The 23,238-nt window shown below is 43.2% G+C and overlaps 3 non-coding genes across 3 annotated transcripts; 1 reads left to right on the top strand and 2 right to left on the bottom strand.

Moving 5' to 3' along the window:
* Positions 1-18,521: 18,521 nt before the first annotated feature.
* trnat-agu (transfer RNA threonine (anticodon AGU)) lies at positions 18,522-18,595 on the bottom strand. The gene has a single exon. It is a non-coding gene; the product is annotated as a tRNA-Thr (tRNA).
* Positions 18,596-19,769: 1,174 nt separating this feature from the next.
* On the bottom strand, positions 19,770-19,841 carry trnag-ucc (transfer RNA glycine (anticodon UCC)). The gene has a single exon. It is a non-coding gene; the product is annotated as a tRNA-Gly (tRNA).
* Positions 19,842-22,087: 2,246 nt separating this feature from the next.
* LOC138235146 (U4 spliceosomal RNA) lies at positions 22,088-22,229 on the top strand. The gene has a single exon (XR_011188031.1). It is a non-coding gene; the product is annotated as a U4 spliceosomal RNA (small nuclear RNA).
* The last annotated feature ends 1,009 nt before the right edge of the window (positions 22,230-23,238 follow it).

The following is a 23,238-nucleotide window of genomic DNA, read 5'->3' as shown; positions in this document are numbered from 1 at the left end:
CAGAGGAGCCATTGGTGTTCTGGCGGCGCAGATTGGGCTGAAGGTGGGACGCTTGAATCTCGCTGTTGGAGGCCGTCTGAAACTGACCCAAGCCTTTCCCTTGAATTAAATGTAAATAAGAAATGAACCCCAGATGCACATGGAATCAATCACGTGTTTCCTTTGAGCCGTTTCAGAGACTGCTCCAGAGTTTACCTTGCACAGATGCGCAAAGATTAATGATGGGGGTGCACGCTTCCAGGCGTCTTACAACTGTAGGGACTGTTTAGAGACAATTCGTAGATTGTTCTCATTTCCCTCTATTCCCCGTGTTGCAGTGGTAGGATGACGTAAATTCCTGCTTCGACACGTAACGGCATTATAATCAAGTGCAGGAGCTGAGGGCTTTAGTTTTGTTTCGTTTTCCATGGCGTTCGTAAGCGCGCAAATCAAAGGCAATTCCTGCGTCTAACACGAATGTAAATGCTTTGGAAAGTGCAGTGTGGTGCAGCTTGTAAAATCCTTTTCCACATTTGTGGTTTGTTGATGTTTTTTCTGTCTGCCAAAGTTGCATTTTGACATCCGGACTGGGGGACTTCATCATTTGAACGTGAAGCCAGCCTTAAACCCTCTGAGGCATGTCTGTCTGCCGGCACGAATCTTGTGAAAGGTATTTTTTTTTTTAACGGAGAGCGACTTTAAAAAGGTTTCCGCAGCGACTTCGCACTCCGTGTTAGATTATAGGAGGAATGCGGCGGTAGCGAGCTCGCTTTTGTCATGGCCGAGTGGTTAAGGCGATGGACTCGAAATGCGTTGGGGCTTCCCCGCGCAGGTTCGGAACTTGCCGACTCCGGCGTCTGCCGCACGTCGCCTTGTGCCTGCGCGGCAAAGGCAAAGTGCCGCTTCTCCTTTCCCGGTACTATAAAAATGCTAAATCGCTTGGACCCGCTGCCATGGAAAGCAGTTCTTCAGATTACCACACATTCTGCGTTCGCACCTCTGGTGCTCTACTTATGCCTTTGAAAACCTAATGAATAAAGCTGAAAGAACCGACACGATATGTAGGTGCTCGTAAAGCACGCATTAAAGAACTGTTAACAGCAAGGGTTTCAGTGGGTTAACTGAGGAGAAGGCGTGATCGCTAATTGTTGACTTTTTATTTGGTGTTAGAAACACTCTTACTGTGCATGACGTGCAACAAATGTAGCCACAGAAATCGCATCACGCTTTCATGTATGCTATTGCAGACACCAACGTTGCCTAGATAGAAAACCGAAAAAGCCGTGGGTTTGCTTGTTGGTCTGAAGGATCTCTCTTCGAATCTCTATCATTTGTCAATGGAAGTAAAAGGCGCTGCAATCTCATACGTTCAGAATCAAACCCGCAGCTGTTGTTCGACTTTATTTCTTGACTAATTACAACTGAGTGTCGCATGAGCAGTTACGTAAACTTGTCTGGTATATTTGAACACAAATGCCGTTCTTCAATTAAAACTAACAGTACATTGTCAGTGACATTCAGTTCTATACAAACAAGAGACAGACAAGAGAATATTTCTACCTTTCATGTGGACTACGTGTTGACTTACTGATCGGAATAATTGAAAAGTTCGGGTTCATAGCCGATGCAGTGCGTGCTAATTAGAACAACAGCAACGCTGAGCTCTCAGCACCGTACTGAGCCCAGGTGTTTTTCTAAAGCTGTCAGGTGCAGTTCATTTACATGAAGGAAATCTCTTACTGGGTACGATTACAATACAGTAAGTAGCACAGGCTACTTAGGGAGTAGCCTGATGCGTTTAAAAACGACCCGAGCCAGGCAGAAGTCGAACCTACAATCTCCTGATCCGTAGTCAGACGTGTTATCCATTGCACCACTGACCCTGGTGCAACACTGCAGGACTGCAACCCGGTGAGCTCAGCACTGCAACTAGTAAAATACCCCCAGTCCATTCTTTTCCAAAAGTGAGAAACACCTGTTTTCTACATTTTGTCTGTTTTAAAACCATATCTCTTTAAACCAAACCAAGAGTTTGTCTTTTGCTCTGATATTCTGATTCATTTCGATTTCAAAGAAAAAAAAAACTACCTTCCAAAGCATCATAAAATTGTCCCTTCTTCCAGACTCTACTTCTCTCTTGTAGTAGTACAGCAGACCTTTCCAGGTGAGCAGATCACAGAGTCCGAAATGAGCTTCCTCCATCAAGCAAAGTACCTGAACATGACTCTGTCATCATAAAAGCGCCCCTGTAATAAAGAAATTCAATCTGAAATCAAGAGGGCAGTTGCCTACTGAAATACAAGAAGTCATCAATTTTAACCTAGCAACACATTAAAGGCTGCATCTATACAAGTACGATTCTAGAAATGCTCGCCAGATTACGTTTTAAGAAGGAACTGCGCTTCAGGTTCTGCCGAGATCTTAACTCGGATGGCAGGATTCAGAGTCCGGAGTGCGGACTGATTGCGCACGGAGGGTCCATATACTGTGGATCCCTCAGTGATCTTCCGCGTATTCAAACCGCCAGCGTGTGACTCCCCTGTCCCCGTGACCTCATTGCTCTGCTCTCTCCTCTGTGCAGCCGAGCCCGATTCACGGTAAAGTATCCTCTTTAAAAGATTAAGGAATGGGGTGAGCGTGATTTACCACCCTTTCAGCTAAGAACCCGACGTGCGCACCGTTTAAGCTGCATAGACTCGGTCGTTTAACTCTTCTCCATTAGCAGGGTTAAGGTTAAAGAAAAAAAACATTGCTGACTTCTTTTTTTTTTGCCAGCTGCTAGCGCTGATTAGCAAGGTTTGTATTTCATGTTTTGCAAGTTGCATCCATTTTAAGAAAAACAAGTCGTGTTAAAGACAGGAAATGAATACTTGCATTTAATTAAGTCTAGCCATAGGCGGTTATCCACTGGGATTCAGACCCAGGGTCTCCTGTTTACTAGACAGGCACTTTAACCAACTAAGCCACAGCGCCCTGGGAGTGCTGTCCTTTTGCAGCCACTTGGACACACCACTCAGACACATCTGCATTCGGTGTGTGCTCCGCCTGCTCGCTGAGCAAGTTGCCACCTTTACATACAATAGCAACATCGACACCAAGAGAAAGGATGACAAATGGCTTTTATCTGGAACTTTTCATGTCCAAGGAGCTCAATGTGCTTTCTGTGTACAACAGGGCCACTGAACTCCACGCTGGCCACTGAACCACAGCAGTGGCTTGCTGGCTTGACATCTCCCAAGGAAAATGTTGAAATCGCATGTGGAACAGGAAAATGACCCTCGAGTACGAGGGAAAAAAAAGAAAAAGATCATCTGGAGCGCGCCAACCCAGTTGGGACAGCCCAGTTTTGTTGACGAGGTGGCCGAGTGGTTAAGGCGATGGATTGCTAGTCCATTGTGCTTTGCACGCATGGGTTCAAATCCCATCCTTGTTGGTTTCCATGTCTGTTTCCATTCTGTTTTTGATCCCTATTGCTCAATGCACAGTGAAAGCATTGCATACATGTGTCTGACAATGAGAAATGGGCCCCTGAGACAGTCATTTGCCTGTTTCACAAATGATCGTATTTTACTAGAGATTCTGTTTGGGATTCAGATGTGCATTCGGACAGCAATCCCTTTCAAGAAATGATACGTTCTGGATGAGGTCAAAGGTGCTGGAACACTGTATTTAGGATGTGTTTGCAGTTATTCTGTGTTTCTAGCTTCAACCCAGTGATATATATATATATGCTCACTGATTTTTTGGTACATGCCCAGGGCAATAATCATTATGAGGATTTATTTCCATATGTGCTAGAGGTAGTGTTGTGAAATTCTTCAACACACTGGATCGCAGGTTTAAACCTGCACTCTTACTCCTTAAATACCAACAAATGCAGATATGTGGCAATCATATTGTAGCGGACACTCATTTGCCTGTTTCACAAATGATCATATTTTACTAGAGATTCTGTTTGGGATACGGATGTGCATTCTGACAACAATCTCTTTCAAAAAATGATTTTACCTTATCGCAGCTTTGCCCCTCTTGCCTCTTTGGAAAATATCTCCATCTTGTGGTCGTTGTTGGTAATGTTTAGACAATATCTCCATCTTGTGGTCGTTGTTGGTAATGTCTAGACAATATCTCCATCATGTGGTCGTTGTTGGTAATGTCTTCTTATGCCCTTTTTTATTTCAATTCTTTATTAGTTGATTCTAGAATCTCTACAATAGAGCTGAAAATATCAGTTTTGTAGCAGACAATATGACATTAGTTATAGTCCAATTAAGACTTTATTACCCTGTTTGTAACATAACAAATTAAAATTGATTAAAACTAAGTTTGGAACACCAGGGAACATAAAAAATGATTTTTAGGAAAACCATGAGGTTCTCTGTGTCCGATGCCTGCAAGGGGAGAAAGCTAGAATCCTTTGCTTTTTCAAAATTTGAAAATAAACATCATATAACAACAGCTTTCATTCCTAGGAGTGAAAAATAACCATTTTTGAAGACATATTAGTTTCTAAAACACTACAATAAAGTTAAAAACATCCGTTTTATATTACTTTTAGTATTTTTAGTGAAATTAGTCATTTATTGCACTATTTTTAATATAATCTCTAATTAAAAGTGAATAGAATTAAGTTTGGAGCAACAAGGAACACAAAAAAAAAGATTTTAAGGAAAAAAATGATGTCTTCTGTGCCAGGTGCCTGCAAGGGGAGAAAGCTAGAATCCTACCCAGGCTCCTGGAGTTCTGTCCTGGCTAAAGGAGGGTGAATCCATCCCCTTCAAAGCTCCATGAAAAAATGATCATTTAAAATTTGAAAAAAAAAAACATCATATAACAACAGTTTTCATTCATAGGAGTGAAAAACAACCATTTTTGAAGACATATTAGTTTCTAAAACACTACAATAAAGTTGAAAACATCCGTTTTATATTACATTAATTTTTGTGAAATTAGTCATTTATTGCACTATTTTTAATAAAATCTCTAATTAAAAGTGATTAAAATTAAGTTTGGAACAACAAGGAACACACAAAAAAAAGATTTTAAGGAAAAAAATATTGTCTTCTGTGCCACGTGCCTGCAAGGGGAGAAAGCTAGAATCCTACCCAGGCTCCTGGAGCTCTGTCCTGGCTAAAGGAGGGTGAATCCATCCCATTCAAAGCTCCATGAAAAAATGATATTTTTAAATTTGAAAAAAAAAAACATTATAGAACAACATCTCTTGGTCCACAGAGTGCAAAAATCCAACTTTGAAGAAAATCCATTGACTGATCCCCGAATCCTGAAGTTTCTTCGCATGATATCGGGCTTGCAACCACTTTCTGGAAAATTTTCAGCTCCATTGTAGAGATACTAGAATCAACTAATAGAGAATTAAAATAAAAAAGGGCATAAGAAGACATTACCAACAACGACCACAAGATGGAGATGTTGTCTAGACATTACCAACAAAGACCACAAGATGGAGATATTGTCTAGACATTACCAACAACGACCACAAGATGGAGATATTTTCCAAAGAGGCAAGAAGGGCAAAGCTGCGATAAGGTAAAATCATTTTTTGAAAGAGATTGTTGTCAGAATGCACATCCGTATCCCAAACAGAATCTCTAGTAAAATATGATCATTTGTGAAACAGGCAAATGAGTGTCCGCTACAATATGATTGCTACATATCTGCATTTGTTGGTATTTAAGGAGTAAGAGTGCAGGGGGTTTAAACCTGCGATCCAGTGTGTTGAAGAATTTCACAACACTACCTCTAGCACATATGGAAATAAATCCTCATAATGATTATTGCCCTGGGCATGTACCAAAAAATCAGTGAGCATATACATATATCGCTGTGTTGAAGCTAGAGACACAGAATAAGTGCAAACACATCCTAAATACAGTGTTCCTGCACCTTGACCTCATCCAGAATGTATCGTTTTTTGAAAGCGATTGCTGTCAGAATGCACAACTGAATCCCAAACAGAATCTCTAGTCAAATATGATCATTTGTGAAACAGGCAAATGAGTCTCTCAGGTGCCCATTGCTCATTTTCAGACACATTTATGCAATACTTTCACCATGCGTTGAGCAATAGGGATTAAAGATACCAGAGGTAAGGTTTAAAAGTGATTCTGAGGTGCAACACATCAGCGAAACAGCTAGGCATCTGAAATGCGGGGTTTGAGAGCCCTTCAGGGAACACCGTACCCTAAAGGTACCAGAAGTCCACTAGTATAAGCATTAAGTCACTGTCAGCCCTGTTGCAATGTAATTGCTACATATCTTCATTTCTTTGGTTTTTAAGGAGTAAGAGTGCAGGGGGTCTAAATCTGCGATCCAGTGTGTTGAAGTATTTCACAACACTACCTGTAGCCCGTCTGGAAATAAATCCTCATTCTGATTATTGACCTGGGCATGTACCAATAAATCACTGAGTATATATATATATCACTGTGTTGAAGCTAGAGACCTGTATGTAATAATATGATGCTAAATTGTTATTTTCACATGTAAGAAAACCGGCTCAGGGACGCCAAATATGTAATGTTGCCATAGCAAAATTAAATGTAGGGGGTCTCTGAAGGCACCAGTTCTGTAGGGTTTGGGCATTTACTGAGACAATTATTAATTGTAGCAGTAAATCACAAAGTTGATTCTTTTGATAGCTTTAGAATCCAACCATGTGACATAACTCAAACAACGCGCACACACAGGTACTAATACACGAGGATACATTTATTAATACATAAAATATGCATGTAAACCTAACAGATCTTATCAAGAGGGTTATCAGAATACAAAAGATATATATTCAGTCAGTTACGAAGTGTTACACATATCAAGAGGACATACGTTCAGTATATCATTCATTAAGACCGTTTCGTTAATGAACTTGGTTATAACTTCTACATTAGATACTCAAACAAGTACATAACTCTTAGGAATTAAATTGATATCAACTGGTTGGGATAACAATTGAATTCTCGAGCTGTAATGCATTGAAGTTGAATACTCATCCAATCTTTGGGGATTCAGATCTTCCTGCGGGCACAAAGAAACAGTTGCAGGCTGTTGCTGTCCAATCCGCGCTCTCTGGCTCCGTGCCAGGCTGTGCTGTGCGGCTTGCGACGCTGCACTGCTGATGCTCACTGTGGGCTTTAACTAGCAAAGTTTGTGCACAGGAGAAAAGATGACTGTGGGTCCCAGCAAGTCAGGAAGAGGACCGGTTCGTTTCTGATGAAGAGCTAGTTCTGAATAGTGATTCAGCTGTCCACAGTTCCGACCTGTTCACAAGGCCTGCTGCTGGTGCTAACCTCGGGTGGATCCTCTGGTTATTCTCTGGCAACCTCCGCTCTAGACTCTTAGAACAAAGGAAAGTTCTGGCACTCGTACACACTGGCCGTTCCGTGGTTGTCCGGGCTGAGTCTCAGGATGGTCAGGAGGCGCGCTGCGAGAATGTCCTGCCCTTGGGAGCCTTCTGCTCCTGGGCTGTCCTGCCCTGGAATTCTCCTTTGAATTCCCTTTAGAATTGTCCACAGAATCCTCTGAATCCTCCCTTCTGAATCTTACTGAATCTCACAGGCTCTCTGTGTTGCCTGTTTTTACCTGGAGGAACTTCAGCTCATTGATTGGCTGAAAGTTCCATGGGCATCAGAGTCCCACGTGGGTTACTCGGCCCTACCAGTCCCTGATTGATTGATCAAGGTGAGATATGAGTCACTTAGTCCTGACACTTAGTAATGCAGTCCAGATGTCCAACTGGCACTCCCTAGACAGATAGGCGCCAATGGATGACCATTGATCATGATAGCCAGGCTTAGCTAAGTGCATCCCCCTTTGGGAGCTGTCCTAGGACCTTAAATCACCCTGCAGAACAGTTTCTCTGTGGCTGCACCACAGAGATGAACAGAGAAATGGGGCCTCATTTGGGAAGGCTCAGAACACTTAATTCTGCCTTATTAATAAGCCTCGCCGCTACATATCCCCCCTTTTTGAAGGTCATGAGGTCCTGAGGCGTTGTTGCCTTCAAAACAAAACAGAGTTAAGTGATGTCCCTTGCCATTAGAACATTAATCTTAAATGTCCACATTACTCCTCGAGAATTCATACCGGAACCAGCGTTGGATACAAACAGGATGAATAACATCTGGAGTATGTATAAACACGGTAGGAGACATTATCTAAGTCTAGGAATTACACATCAGGAAGTTCACTGTCAATATCTGATACCTCTGTAGTACATATTTGGGGAGAAATCACTTCCTTTCTTTTGACATGCTACCTTTGACTCATTCATGCTACCCAGATTACATTTTGATGCAAGAGTACAGCATTCAGAGTACACTGTCAGTCATGATCCAGCTTCCCAGCAGCAGTGTTACAATAACAACAGTTCCTGTTCCCAGCCCCGCGATAAACCACAACATCTGTGTTGGGTATCTGCTTGGGTGGTTTGGAGGTTTGTTCCATTAAAGCAAACTAACTACCTGTACCTCTTCAGGGCTTACTGTTTCTTGGATTTCTATCCAATTCAATAGTGTGGCACCTGAAGGCATCCATGACCTCAAGTTTGGTCTTATGTTGTCTGGTTCCAGACCGTACAGTGTTAGGTTACCATGCTGTACTATGGCCTCCTCGGGAACTTGCAGGAAAACTGTTTGATTAGGTAGCTGCATTGTGGTAGCTGTATCATGCCTGTCACAAGTCATAGTGTCAGTTAAATGTGGTGTGCTGACCAGCCATTTACTTCCTACCTGCTCTTCATGGGGTTCATTAACCTCCCTCTGCTCGTTAGTAGCTTTACACCCTTCATTGGTGAATCGTTTAGACACAGCCAATGGATAGCTTTGGTGGCCATACCCATCTCAAGATTTGGAACCAAATTCAATCTTGGATTGCCTTCTGGGTGAGCTATGAGCGATGGGGTTAATGTCACATACTCCTCTACTGAGAAGAGTGGAATCAAGTGGGTTGGGAATCGTGCCGTGGTTAGACTAGCTACAGTGGCACTAAGCTCCCTTAATAGGTCTTGTGTCAACATTCTGGCCTGTTGCACACAAGCATAAACCCACTGTATAACACCAACAATCATGTCCACTGGTTGGGGAATAAGGTTTAACCCTGTTGCATAGGAAATTGCCTGTAGGGTTTTCCCTAAGCTTTCCAACTTTTGCTGCTGTCGATACAGTCTGTCACTACCCTCCGGCATCTCTGACCCCTGCCTTCTTGGGGCAGTCAGGGTGAGAGTGCCAGTAGCACACAAACCTACCAGAAAAAAGCAAACGTGCAACAGTGGCGGCAGCAATCAGTCCTCCCAAAAGTCTTTTCGGGTGGCTGATCCCAGTCATCTCCTTCTGAGTGACTGTCGCCTTTCTAAGCTGGCGCAGCGTGTACATGGTGTCTTTCTCAGTATGCCCTGTGGCATCTTGGGCACCAACATCCTGGAAATATGGGGAGATCTGACGCAGCTGCTGATGCTGCTCCTCCTTTTCCAGGGCATCTGCTTTTTCGATTTGTTCATGCCTGTGCTCTAGGAACCCTGCAGGGGGTGGTGCAGCGGTAGAGCATGCCTGACCCTCGGCTGAGTGGTCATCTGGAGCACCTGAGTGATCTGGGATTGTTACCCCATTCTCACTGTTCAGGTCCACCCTGCACACTTCCTGATTGAGGAATCCCTCTATCGGCATGTTTACAATCGTTCGCTGGGCGTGGGTGTAGGACACCTGCTCGCTCCCCCCTTCCCTTGCTAGGGGTTCAGGGAGCTGCCCCAGCACTGGGATAGCTAGTTCACTGTCTTTGAACTTACTATCACTCACCAGGCCCATGTCAGTGCAGGCGGGGATTCTGACACCCCTCTTTGCGATGTCCTGCACTGGCAGGCGGGTGACTTGACCATCCAGCTCCAGTCTGGCTGAACCACTGTTGGTCAGACTCAGACTGACAGACTGAGCTGGTGGCTGTAAGAAAACCGGCTCGGCTTTCATTCCCTGTCCCTTCTGGGGGACTGGGTGTGTTGGCAACCCTGCCGTTGAGGCAGGAACAATCAGGTCAGTCTCACTCACTACCTGGTAGTTGTGAGAAATAATGTTACCTGACTGCAGGTTCCCTGGGTCACAGCAGAGGGAATCGGCATCTGGGATCAGGTGTGTCCACAGCGCAGTAGTCTCAGCGTCCAGCTGGACCTCCTGTCTAACCTGTGAATGTTGCACCAGGGGCACCTGGCGGTGGCCCTGTGACAGCTGCTCAAGCAGATCCTTACTAATAGAGGACCTCTCAGGGCTAAGGGTGAGGGCTACATCACCAACCTGCTCTCCTGCCATCTGGATCCCTTCCACCACTGCAGGGTGGTGTTCCTGACCCCTCTTGGGTGCCAGGGTGCACAGGGAAAGCTCCTTTTCATCGCCAGGTGGGGAGATCTGCTCCTCTTTAGGGATGTAAAAGGTGTGTGCTTTACCTGGTGGATCAGGCGGCTGCTTGGAGCACCGCTCCTGTGGCATGGAGGCTGTTGGGACCTTGGCCGGGACACGACTTCCCTGTACAGTGCCTTGCGAAAGTATTCGGCCCCCTTGAACTTTTCAACCTTTTGCCACATTTCAGGCTTCAAACATAAAGATATAAATTTTTTATTTTATGTGAAGAATCACCAACAAGTGGGACACAATTGTGAAGTGGAACGAAATCTATTGGATTTTTGAAACTTTTTTAACTAATAAAAAAATGAAAAGTGGGGCGTGCAAAATTATCCGGCCCCCTAGCGTTAATACTTTGTAGAGCCACCTTTTGCTGCGATTACAGCTGCAAGTCGCTTGGGGTATGTCTCTATCAGTTTTGCACATCGAGAGACTGAAATTCTTGCCCATTCTTCCTTGCAAAACAGCTCGAGCTCAGTGAGGTTGGATGGAGAGCGTTTGTGAACAGCAGTTTTCAGCTCTTTCCACAGATTCTCGATTGGATTCAGGTCTGGACTTTGACTTGGCCATTCAAACACCTGGATACGTTTATTTGTGAACCATTCCTTTGTAGATTTTGCTGTATGTTTGGGATCATTGTCTTGTTGGAAGATAAATCTCCGTCCCAGTTTCAGGTCTTTTGCAGACTCCAACAGGTTTTCATCCAGAATGGTCCTGTATTTGGCTGCATCCATCTTCCCCTCAATTTTAACCATCTTCCCTGTCCCTGCTGAAGAAAAGCAGGCCCAAACCATGATGCTGCCACCACCATGTTTGACAGTGGGGATGGTGTGTTGAGGGTGATGAGCTGTGTTGCTTTTACGCCAAACATATCGTTTTGCATTGTGGGCAAAAAGTTCGATTTTGGTTTCATCTGACCAGAGCACCTTCTTCCACATGTTTGGGGTGTCTCCCAGGTGGCTTGTGGCAAACTTTAGACGAGACTTTTTATGGATATCTTTGAGAAATGGTTTTCTTCTTGCCACTCTTCCATAAAGGCCAGATTTGTGCAGTGTAAGACTGATTGTTGTCCTATGGACAGACTCTCCCACCTCAGCTGTAGTTCTCTGCAGTTCATCCAGAGTGATCATGGGCCTCTTGGCTGCATCTCTGATCAGTCTTCTCCTTGTCTGAGCTGAAAGTTTAGAGGGATGGCCAGGTCTTGGTAGATTTGCAGTGGTCTGATACTCCTTCCATTTCAAGATGATCGCTTGCACAGTGCTCCTTGGGATGTTTGAAGCTTGGGAAATCTTTTTGTATCCAAATCCGGCTTTAAACTTCTCCACAACAGTATTACGGACCTGCCTGGTGTGTTCCTTGGTCTTCATGATGCTCTCTGCGCTTTCAACAGAACCTTGAGACTATCACAGAGCAGGTGCATTTATACAGAGACTTGATTACACACAGGTGGATTCTATTTATCACCATCAGTCATTTAGGACAACATTGGATCATTCAGAGATCCTCGCTGAACTTCTGGAGTGAGTTTGCTGCACTGAAAGTAAAGGGGCCGAATAATTTTGCACGCCCCACTTTTCATTTTTTTATTAGTTAAAAAAGTTTCAAAAATCCAATAGATTTTGTTCCACTTCACAATTGTGTCCCACTTGTTGGTGATTCTTCACATAAAATAAAAAATTTATATCTTTATGTTTGAAGCCTGAAATGTGGCAAAAGGTTGAAAAGTTCAAGGGGGCCGAATACTTTCGCAAGGCACTGTATATCCGGGGAACAAGGAAATATTTTTATTTCTTGTCCAGAGGGAACAGAAGGAATCTCCACATAGGCTTCTGTGTTCGGTGGGCACTGTGTGAGCACAGTCTGCCTCTTGGCCCCCCTTTCCTTCTGTACAGAAGGCTTAGGAGCCTTGACCTGTTTCCACACTTTGCCTTTCTGGTGATCCACCAAAGGTTCCTCTCTGAGTCGCATGCCCTTTTCTTTTTCAACCCGTTTGAGCTTGCCGTGTGACATCAAACACCTTTCAACCTCAGTGTCAATCAGTGTCTCACAGTGTAAGACATCTCCCATGGCAGCCTTGAGGTAAAAGCTTCTTGCTTTTCCTCTGTGTTTTACTGCCTGCTCTGTGACTTCAGGGGTGGAGTCAGCACTCACTTGGGAGTGGCTGAATTCATCCAGGCAGGAACCCTTCTGCTCAATCAGATAGACTGAGGGAGGGAGAGGGGGCGGGTCTCCGCCTCCTCATGGAGAGTATCAGCTCATTCACGCTTCCGGCAGCCTTGGGGAGCGGTTGTCCCTGTCCTAATAAAGCTTGTTCAAGCCTGGCCAGGCGGGTGGCTACTGAATCCTTTTGTTCAGCTTTATCTAGCCCTTTCCCTCCCCCGGTGTTCTCATGGCACTTAGGACGCTGGGTGTGGTCCTGTGTGCATGCTTTGGAACGGGGCTTAGCCAGCTCAGGAGCCTGTGCTCCTTCGAGCAGGGGGGAATTAACCCTGCTGGCTCTGACGGCAAACACAGTCACTTTAACAGCTTTTTGCTCAGAGCGACTTTGGACATCATACTCCCAGGCTTTCTGCACGAATCTCTTAATATCAGTCATTTTCATGGTCTGTGCATCTGTATGCATTAAGATCATCTTTCTGACTGACGGGTGGAGATTCGCAATGAATAAACCCTTGAAATGTGTGTTCTCTTCGCAACCCTCATCATTTCGCCCTGCAAAATAAGTTCGTCTAAGTCTCTCGTAATATTCGCGAGGGGACTCTGCTCTCTTGTGCTTAATGTTAAGAGCGGCGGCTATCGCAGCAGTCGGGTCAATAAACGCACTGTTTTCTTCGATAAGTGCTTGACAAAGCTGCTCAAAATCATTACAGACTTCTTTCATCTGCCTAGCCATCCACTCATGTACAGCTCTGCTGGTAGTTTTCCTGACCAGAAACACTTTCTCCTGTTCTGTGGCGTTTGGCAGATACTGCAGGGTATACCTGAGGTCCTGAATATAACTCTCGATATTATTCTTTGACACTGCGGGGTCAAATCTCTCTATGTCCTTCGCTAGCTCTCTCAGAGAATGGAGATTTATCCTTCTAGCTTCTCCGCTGACGGAGATATGGAAGAGATCGTGGTCAGACCTGTCGCTGCTAGAGAGAGTGCTTAATAGCGACTCGAATTCAGACCTTTTAGCAACCATCGTTAAACTTAAAGAGTATTACTTTTAAGTACGAAATCACAGTTTTACCACAGAAAACCACAAGATCAAGTATGCAATCAACCCGGTAGATCGCAAAAGATCACAAAACAATCAAGCACTGCTTAAAGAGCAAGGGGAACTTTTTTTTCTTTCGGCTTTCAGCACACCGTATTGTTGTGTATGAAACCCGCGGCGTTTTATATTGAATTATTCCGCTTGGTTGACTCATTTCAGTCTTGCCACGCCCACCCAGGGACGCCAAATAATGTAAGAAAACCGGCTCAGGGACGCCAAATATGTAATGTTGCCATAGCAAAATTAAATGTAGGGGGTCTCTGAAGGCACCAGTTCTGTAGGGTTTGGGCATTTACTGAGACAATTATTAATTGTAGCAGTAAATCACAAAGTTGATTCTTTTGATAGCTTTAGAATCCAACCATGTGACATAACTCAAACAACGCGCACACACAGGTACTAATACACGAGGATACATTTATTAATACATAAAATATGCATGTAAACCTAACAGATCTTATCAAGAGGGTTATCAGAATACAAAAGATATATATTCAGTCAGTTACGAAGTGTTACACATATCAAGAGGACATACGTTCAGTATATCATTCATTAAGACCGTTTCGTTAATGAACTTGGTTATAACTTCTACATTAGATACTCAAACAAGTACATAACTCTTAGGAATTAAATTGATATCAACTGGTTGGGATAACAATTGAATTCTCGAGCTGTAATGCATTGAAGTTGAATACTCATCCAATCTTTGGGGATTCAGATCTTCCTGCGGGTACAAAGAAACAGTTGCAGGCTGTTGCTGTCCAATCCGCGCTCTCTGGCTCCGTGCCAGGCTGTGCTGTGCGGCTTGCGACGCTGCGCTGCTGATGCTCACTGACCGGCTAGTTAGTGTTGGCTTTAACTAGCAAAGTTTGTGCACAGGAGAAAAGATGACTGTGGGTCCGAGCAAGTCAGGAAGAGGACCGGTTCGTTTCTGATGAAGAGCTAGTTCTGAATAGTGATTCAGCTGTCCACAGTTCCGACCTGTTCACGAGGCCTGCTGCTGGTGCTAACCTCGGGTGGATCCTCTGGTTATTCTCTGGCAACCTCCGCTCTAGACTCTTAGAACAAAGGAAAGTTCTGGCACTCGGACACACTGGCCGTTCCGTGGTTGTCCGGGCTGAGTCTCAGGATGGTCAGGAGGCGCGCTGCGAGAATATCCTGCCCTTGGGAGCCTTCTGATCCTGGGCCGTCCTGCCCTGGAATTCTCCTTTGAATTCCCTTTAGAATTGTCCACAGAATCCTCTGAATCCTCCCTTCTGAATCTTACTGAATCTCACAGGCTCTCTGTGTTGCCTGTTTTTACCTGGAGGAACTTCAGCTCATTGATTGGCTGAAAGTTCCATGGGCATCAGAGTCCCACGTGGGTTACTCGGCCCTACAAGTCCCTGATTGATTGATCAAGGTGAGATATGAGTCACTTAGTCCTGACACTTAGTAATGCAGTCCAGATGTCCAACTGGCACTCCCTAGACAGATAGGCGCCAATGGATGACCATTGATCATGATAGAAAGGCTTAGCTAAGTGCATCCCCCTTTGGGAGCTGTCCTAGGACCTTAAATCACCCTGCATGAATAGTCTCTCTGTGGCTGCACCACAGAGATGAACAGAGAAATGGGGCCTCATTTGGAAAGGCTCAGAACACTTAATTCTGCCTTATTAATAAGCCTCGCCGCTACACACATATATTAATGTAATAAATGATTGCTTATGCTTTATAAATAAATCTAATTAAAATAAAAGCTTAAGTTTTGTATTTATCTTGTACCATAGAACATGATTTTCTTTGTATTTCAAGCCCACAAAGTGTCCAAATGTTCTATGATCATTTCTTTCATCATTAGGGACTAAATATACCAAACGTATGATGCTAAAATCCTGAAAAAAGGATAGGCTCCATTTCGTCAGTAGATTGGAGTCCAAAACTGATTTGGGTCAATATACATTACCTTTGAAGATAAGGTACAGTCTACTGTAGGGAACCATCAACTTAGAAAGCATTGGCCTTCCCTGGGGGTCAGGTAGGTGCAAAAGATAAACCTTTATCCTATCTTTATCTTAAGATAAGTGTCCAAGCAGTATTTTTCCAAGTTTCACCAAGCTCATCATGTTGCCATAGTAGACAAAGTTCTATAAAATGTTAAATAACTTTAGAAAAAAGCATCTTGGTCTTTCAGTACTGTACAAGGTGAATTAAACTGTCCCTGGTAATAAAAAGTAATTAGAAGCATCCCAGAAACATCCCAGCATCCCAGAAACATTCTAGAAACATTCTATCTCTAGAAACATTAGCTGTTTTATATCATGTAATTTAGTGTGATGTTGTCAGAATTCAAGGACATTATCACACACAGAAATTGGTTCAGTTAAATCTAAAAAACACACCTAAACATGGGTTTAAATGTAAAACAGAAGTCTTACCTCTTGTCAAAAGATTTAATTCAAGAAGCGATGTAATAAATGATTGCTTATGCTTTATAAACAAATCTAATTAAAATAAAAGCTTAAGTTTTGTATTTATCTTGTACCATATAACATGGTTTTCTTTGTATTTCAATACCACAAAGTGTCCAAATGACACACTACATGATATAAGGAAGATTATCACATGCATATCGGTATTATCTTTCTTATGAAAATGCATTCCTTTCATTACATTTTACTTTTTAAAATGAACTCAAATTGTGTATAATGTAATAATGTAAGTAGAATAGATTCTAACAATATAATGATCCAGTGTGTTGCACTACTTCACTGCTTCACTGCTCTATGCCGTCTGGAAATAAATCCTCAGACTGCTCACTGCCCTGGGCTTGTACCAATAAATTACAGGAGCACGTCTATATATCACTGCGTTGAAGCAGAAGACACACAATCACTGCAAACACATCCTAAATACAGTGTTCCAACACCTTTGACCTCATCCAGAACGTATCATTTATTGAAAGGGATTGCTGTCAGAATGCACATCTGAATCCCAAACAGAATCTCTAGTAAAATACGATCATTTGTGAAACAGGCAAATGACTGTCTCAGGGGCCCATTCCTCATTGTCAGACATATGTATGCAATGCTTTCACCGTGCATTGAGCAATAGGGATTAAAAACACCGCAGGTAAGGTTAGATGTCATGTTCTATGATCATTTCTTTCAGCATTAGGAACTAAATATACTAAACGTATGATACTAAAATGTTATTTTCACATATATTAATGTAATAAATGATTGCTTATGCTTTATAAATAAATCTAATTAAAATAAAAGCTTAAGTTTTGTATTTATCTTGTACCATAGAACAAGATTTTCTTTGTATTTCAAGCCCACAAAGTGTCCTTTGATCTCTTATCTGTGGTAATCCACAATGACCCCGTTCTTCAGGTGATTCATCATGTCCTCCCTCGTCTGTTGAGAGGCCATCCCGATCTCTTCTGCCGTGGCATGCTTCATACACGCTCTCTTGAAGTGAGCAGGAAGCTGATCAAAAGTATTCAGGCACATCTTGCACACCAGGGGAATCCTCGCGGGTTTCCTTTGAAAATAAATAATACCATCTGTGTATAGAAACAAGCTAAGACTGATTTCTTAAATTATCCTTAAAATTCTCTCTCATAGTTTGAGCATAATGATTTTATTGCATTTATATAAGAATTGCTCATTGCTCCAAAATAAATAATGGTTTCATAAAAAAGTGAACACTTACTTGGTCTCAGTCACAGACTTTCCAATAGAAGCCATTGTGGAGTTCAGCAACTGCAGGTCCTAGAAGTGGGGAAGGAATTTTAAAAGAGAAATTGAATTACAATACAGAAGGAATGGCTGAGGGTTCACTGAAATATATAAATATACAAATTCCAAAGACTGAGTCCATATAGAAACAACTACTTTTCATTTTCAGTATAAGAAAAAAAAAACATTATCTTCCAAAGCATCATAAAATTGTCCCTTCTTCCAGACTCTACTTCTCTCTTGTAGTAGTACAGCAGACCTTTCCAGGTGAGCAGATCACAGAGTCCGAAATAAGCTTCCTCCATCAAACAAAGTACCTGAACATGACTCTGTCTTCATAAAAGCGCCCCTGTAATAAAGAGATTAAATCCAAAATCAAGAGGGCAGTTGCCTACTGAAATACAAGAAGTCATCAATTTTAACCTAGCAACACATTAAAGGCTGCATCTATACAAGTGCGATTCTAGAAATGCTCACCAGATTACGTTTTAAGAAGGAACTGCACCTCAGGTTCCGCTGAGATCTTAACTCGGATGGCAGGATTCAGAGTCCGGAGTGCGGACTGATGGCGAACGGAGGGTCCACATACTGTGGATCCCTCAGTGATCTTCCGCGTATTCAAACCGCCAGCGTGTGACTCCCCTGTCCCTGTGACCTCATTGGTCTGCTCTCTCCTCTGTGCAGCCGAGCCCGACTCACGGTAAAGTGAAAAAAAAGATGCCCTCAACGTGAGATATACTCTGGAGCGAGGATAGATGTTACCTTTTTATCATTGAACAGGATGTATGTGATGTGGCGACTAGGTTCAATTTTGTATCCTCTTTAAAAGATTAAGGACTGGGGTGAGTGTGATTTACCACCCTTTCAGCTAAGAACCCGACTTGCGCATCGTTTAAGCTGCATTGACTCGGTCGTTTAACTCTTCTCCATTAGCAGGGTTAAGGTTAAAGAAAAAAACATTGCTGACTTCTTTTTTTTTTGCCAGCCGCTAGCGCTGATTAGCAAGGCTTGTATTTCATGTTTTGCAAGTTGCATCCATTTTAAGAAAAACAAGTCGCGTTAAAGACAGGAAATGAATACTTGCATTTAATTAAGTCTAGCCGTAGGCGGTTGTCTGTAATGACCAGTTCTGTTCGAGAAGACACAACAAAGAAGGCACCGCTGGGATTCGAACCCAGGATCTTCTGTTTACTAGGCAGGCGCTTTAACCAACTAAGCCACAGCGCCCCAGGAGTGCTGTTCTTTTGCAGCCACTTGGACACACCACTCAGACACATCTGCATTCGGTGTGTGCTCCGCCTGCTTGCTGAGCAAGTTGCCACCTTTACATACAATAGCAACATCGACACCAAGAGAAAGGATGACAAATGGCTCTTATCTGGAACTTTTCATGTCCAAGGAGCTCAATATGCTTTCTGTGTACAACAGGGCCACTGAACTCCACACTGGCCACTGAACCACAGCAGTGGCTTGCTGGCTTGACATCTCCCAAGGAAAATGTTGAAATCACATGTGGAACAGGAAAATGACCCTCGAGTACGAGGGAAAAAAAAGAAAAAGATCATCTGGAGCGCGCCAACCCATGTCCGGACAGCCCAGTTTCGTCGACAAGGTGGCTGAGTGGTTAAGGTGATGGACTGCTAATTCATTGTGCTCTGCAGTCATGGGTTCAAATCTCATTCTCGTCGCTCTCCATGTCTGACACATGTGCCTGTTTGACGTCGGCCCTCCTGTTGCTTGCTCCGGTGCTAGAGCCGTACATTTTCTAGCGGTGGCTGAACATGGTATAGTAGGCCAACGTCGGTATCGAGCAGTGACAGTAACAGTACTTACTGCGCCCCATAAGAAATCGTTTGTCCCTGTTCAAAAGAGATTGTGCGATGTCCTGCGGCGTTCGTAAAGCAAACCTTTGACAGTTTGAAAAGAGGAATTTATTCTGCTTCCTGTGCGTGCAGTAGTTACAAAGTTGAACGTCTTTACACGATCTGCTGCAGTTTTCAGTGGGCGGGCTTTGTCAGATGGCTTGAAAAAACGCACTGTGTTTCGGCTGAACTCCACACTCATGAGCAGTGTCCTGCATGTTTTCTGTGTATAGCTGTCTTTTAACGCATACAGAATTCATTTGAAATCATTGATTTCTCCAATTAACAAGGGTCCCTTTTTGAACCTGCGAGAAGCATTCTTTCAATGTAACAGATTTACTCCGGGGAAAGCCAGCATGACATTGAGAGTAGCTCAAGCTTTCAGCACCCATATTGGACTGCGTGTATGCAGACACCACTCAGAATCCCCTGTAAGATTCTCCCTCAATTCCGTTTTTCAGTGCTTTAGCTCTTTCAAAAGGCTTCGCTTTGCTAGTCACAATCCAAGGCTCATGATAGCATTTGAAAACATTCACCACTGCGTTGGCCGGGAATCGAACCCGGGTCAACTGCTTGGAAGGCAGCTATGCTCACCACTATACCACCAACGCATGCCCACAGGAAGTCTGCAGGACACCACCAGAGAATGCTTTTTTAAAAAAAAATTTTATTAAACATAGAATTTACAAATACAAATACAACAAGAGGATCAGAGTCATGTACAAGAGAAAAAAAATGCAGCAGAAAAAAGCATTTAACTACCAGAGGTAATTAAGTAATTATGTGATCAAATTGTATATTTTACATGTATCATATTTTCCTTGCTTTAATATTTCTCAATTATTTATAAACTTTAGTTTCAACATGCATGCGTTTCCTGTAAAAAATAAAACTCAGCACACAGTTTTTCTTTTAACAACATTTCGAGTACCTCTGGCATTCATGAAAAAGACATACACAAAAGCAAATAACTAACTCTAAGACTGTCTAAACTATTGAGTTTTTCAAAGAACCAGAACTATAACAGTCCTTAACACTTAACTACACCATTCCAAACTAACACTAAAGAAACACTAGTATATACTGGTATAACAAATAAAACCAAACATAATCATTAACTGAGCAGTCACTGGGAGCAAATCTCCTTCCCGTCCACAAAGGCCCTCGCTCCCACAAAGTAGGCTCTCCTCCCCTCTCTTCTGGCAGCTTCAACCTGGGGCCACAGCTGGTTCCTGGTACTCCTGTCCGCAGCAGACAGGTCCTCTGCAAACCTCAGTTTGTTCCCATTCAAATACTCATTCCCCCTCGCCGCTCGCCACAGCATGTCCCTCGCCGTCCTCTTGGTGAACTGTATTATAATCGATCTGGGGAGCACTTGCCCAGACATGTTCGCTCTCCCGAGCTTGTGAACAAAGTCAATGGCCGATATTACGTCCTCCTGGTCCGGCAGGGTCCTTTTACAGATACCCTTCACTGTTGCAACAAGGTCCTTATCACGTTCCTCTTTAACTCCAAATAATTTTAAATTCCATCATCGACGGTATCTATCTACATCGTTCACTTTCAATTCAAGTTCTTTAATATGCTTTTCTTGTTTGGTATTTACTTGTTTAAGAACTTTTACTTCACTCTTTAAGTCTTCAACCTCTTTAAACACACAGTCCATGGACTTTTTAAGACTTTCGATTGCGACTGTATTAGATCAAGTCATTTCCTTCAGCTCACCCATGCTCTGTGCCATCATGTTGAAGATGTTGGTCTGGAGCTCCTCCAGCGTCAGGTTGCCCCTTCCTCTCTTGGCTGCCGGGGTTTTCACAGGTGTGCTGGGCAGGGACTCCGGCTCTTCCTCTGGCAGCTGAGTCTCACTTGGGCTGCGAGCGCTCGCGTACGAGCGCATCTCCAGCACTCTTTCCACGTCCCCTCCAGCTGCTTCACTTTTCCCTTTAGTTGCCATCAATTTTCTTGTAGTGCTATACATATACGATTGAGGTATCTTAGAGTTCTCCTTCGAAGACCCAGCACTCTCTTTTCTTTTCCCAGTGTTACTCATATCGAAATTCTTAAACCTAAAAAAAATAGTTTTTTTTTCTTTCAATTATAACTGAAGTTTAAACAAGTAGTGTTAAGTCCTTATTTTTCTGTAGTCAAAAAAAGCAAAAATTAACATTCAGGTCATGAAAAACTCAAAAAAAATCCTCAACCACTAAACTTTACCTCCCACCTGAGCGCCATCTTGAACGCCCCTACCACCAGAGAATGCTCAAGATTTCGGAAGCTGTCTCCGGGACGTTCTGATTCCACACATCCTGAATAAATCATGATATTGTTAGTTGCTGTAGCTAGACGTTCAAATGAGTTTCATGGCCAGATGGACTGTTTCCTCCAGCGGTATAGTATTGCAGTGAGACAGCACGATGCCTGCAAGACTATGTCACGCTAAACGCCACAGATTGTGTTTGTCCGTTCGTGTCAGTCATCCTGCAGCCACGGGAAGTGGGACACAAACATGCCGCAATGCTTTCAAGACGTTAGGATTTGTTTGTGCAACATCCGAGAAGAGTACTTGTGGCTTGAATGTGAACTGTACGTGCCCACCCCCTTTCCTCTGTAGTGCATGAGTTCCTCCCGGCATGCCCTTCGTCATTGTTCTGTCATCTTGTATTTAAAGGGTTGTATTTCTGCTGCTGAAAAGAATCAACGGGTTTCTTTGTTCCCAACGGAGCCCTTGTCTGTCATGAAATTCTTCAAAACCTCAAGCTAGAAGAAGACGACAAATATGAAGCGTTACAGCAACGACATGCCATGAGACGATTGATAACGATTTCCATAGGATCCCCGCGGTTGCCTGGCAACCGTCAGCTTTGCGCAGTGGCAGTATCGTAGCCTGTGAGGTTTAGCCGAGGCGGGATTATTGCTAGTTGAAAACTTTTCCCAATACCCCGCTTCCGCCGGTTTGCAATACAATCAGCGAAAGCTATTTTTGACAGTCTCGTTAGAGACTGAGCAAGGTGTTTAAAGACAGATTTGGTCATGGTGACATCATGGTAGAAAGAAGCGAGCTTGTTCCCAGTGGGCATTGATTCGTCGAATATACGTATATTTACGGCGAAATTACGGCTATACGTATATATACGTCGCCTCGACGTATAATCAACGTCGAATTGCAACCGTAAAATTGACGACATTAACAAACGCATATATAACGTCGAAAACACATCTAACACAGTGCCTGAGGCTTTTTACTGTATGTATCGTGTGTGCCGCAACTAGGAGTATACGGCACTCTGCACAGTGTACGAAGTAAATTATTTTCGCAGCAATTAATTTACATGTGTATAATAAATATAGTAAATATAATAAATTAATTTCTGCGAAAATAATTTACTTCGTACACTGTGCAGAGTGCCGTATACTCCTAGTTGCGGCACACACGATACATACAGTAAAAAGCCTCAGGCACTGTGTTAGATGTGTTTTCGACGTTATATATGCGTTTATTCATGTCGTCGATTTTACGGTTGCAATTCGACGTTGATTATACGTCGAGGCGACGTATATATACGTATAGCCGTAATTTCGCCGTAAATATACGTATATTCGACGAATCAATGCCCACAGCTTGGCATACAAGGGTTTTGCTGAGGGGTCTTGCCACCTGCCTGAAAAAAAACAGTAAAATGTTTGAGTGCCTATAGAGTTTCTATTTTTATTTTCTTGACAAAAGTTGATACCATTTCCTGGACACCCCGTCCCCCATCAGTGTGCGGTGCCCGAGGAAAAATCTGTAGGGGGGCGTCTGAAATTCTGAGGGGGGAGTGATATTTCGGTTGAAACGGAGCTGTTCGGTGCAGCTACCCAAATGAAATCTCGCAGCTATGCCATTGATTAGTGCTTCATGATAGAAGATAACGACTAGCAATCTGGTATTTGCGATGAAGTTCAGTTTCACATTTTTCGTCACTCTCACGGTTTGTATTGCCTGGAGCAAAAAGTACCATAAGCGTTCAT

This window comes from Lepisosteus oculatus, unplaced genomic scaffold (genome assembly GCF_040954835.1).
Source record: "Lepisosteus oculatus isolate fLepOcu1 unplaced genomic scaffold, fLepOcu1.hap2 HAP2_SCAFFOLD_78, whole genome shotgun sequence".
Taxonomy (NCBI): Eukaryota; Metazoa; Chordata; class Actinopteri; order Semionotiformes; family Lepisosteidae; genus Lepisosteus; species Lepisosteus oculatus.
This window is presented reverse-complemented; position numbering and strand designations above follow the sequence as displayed.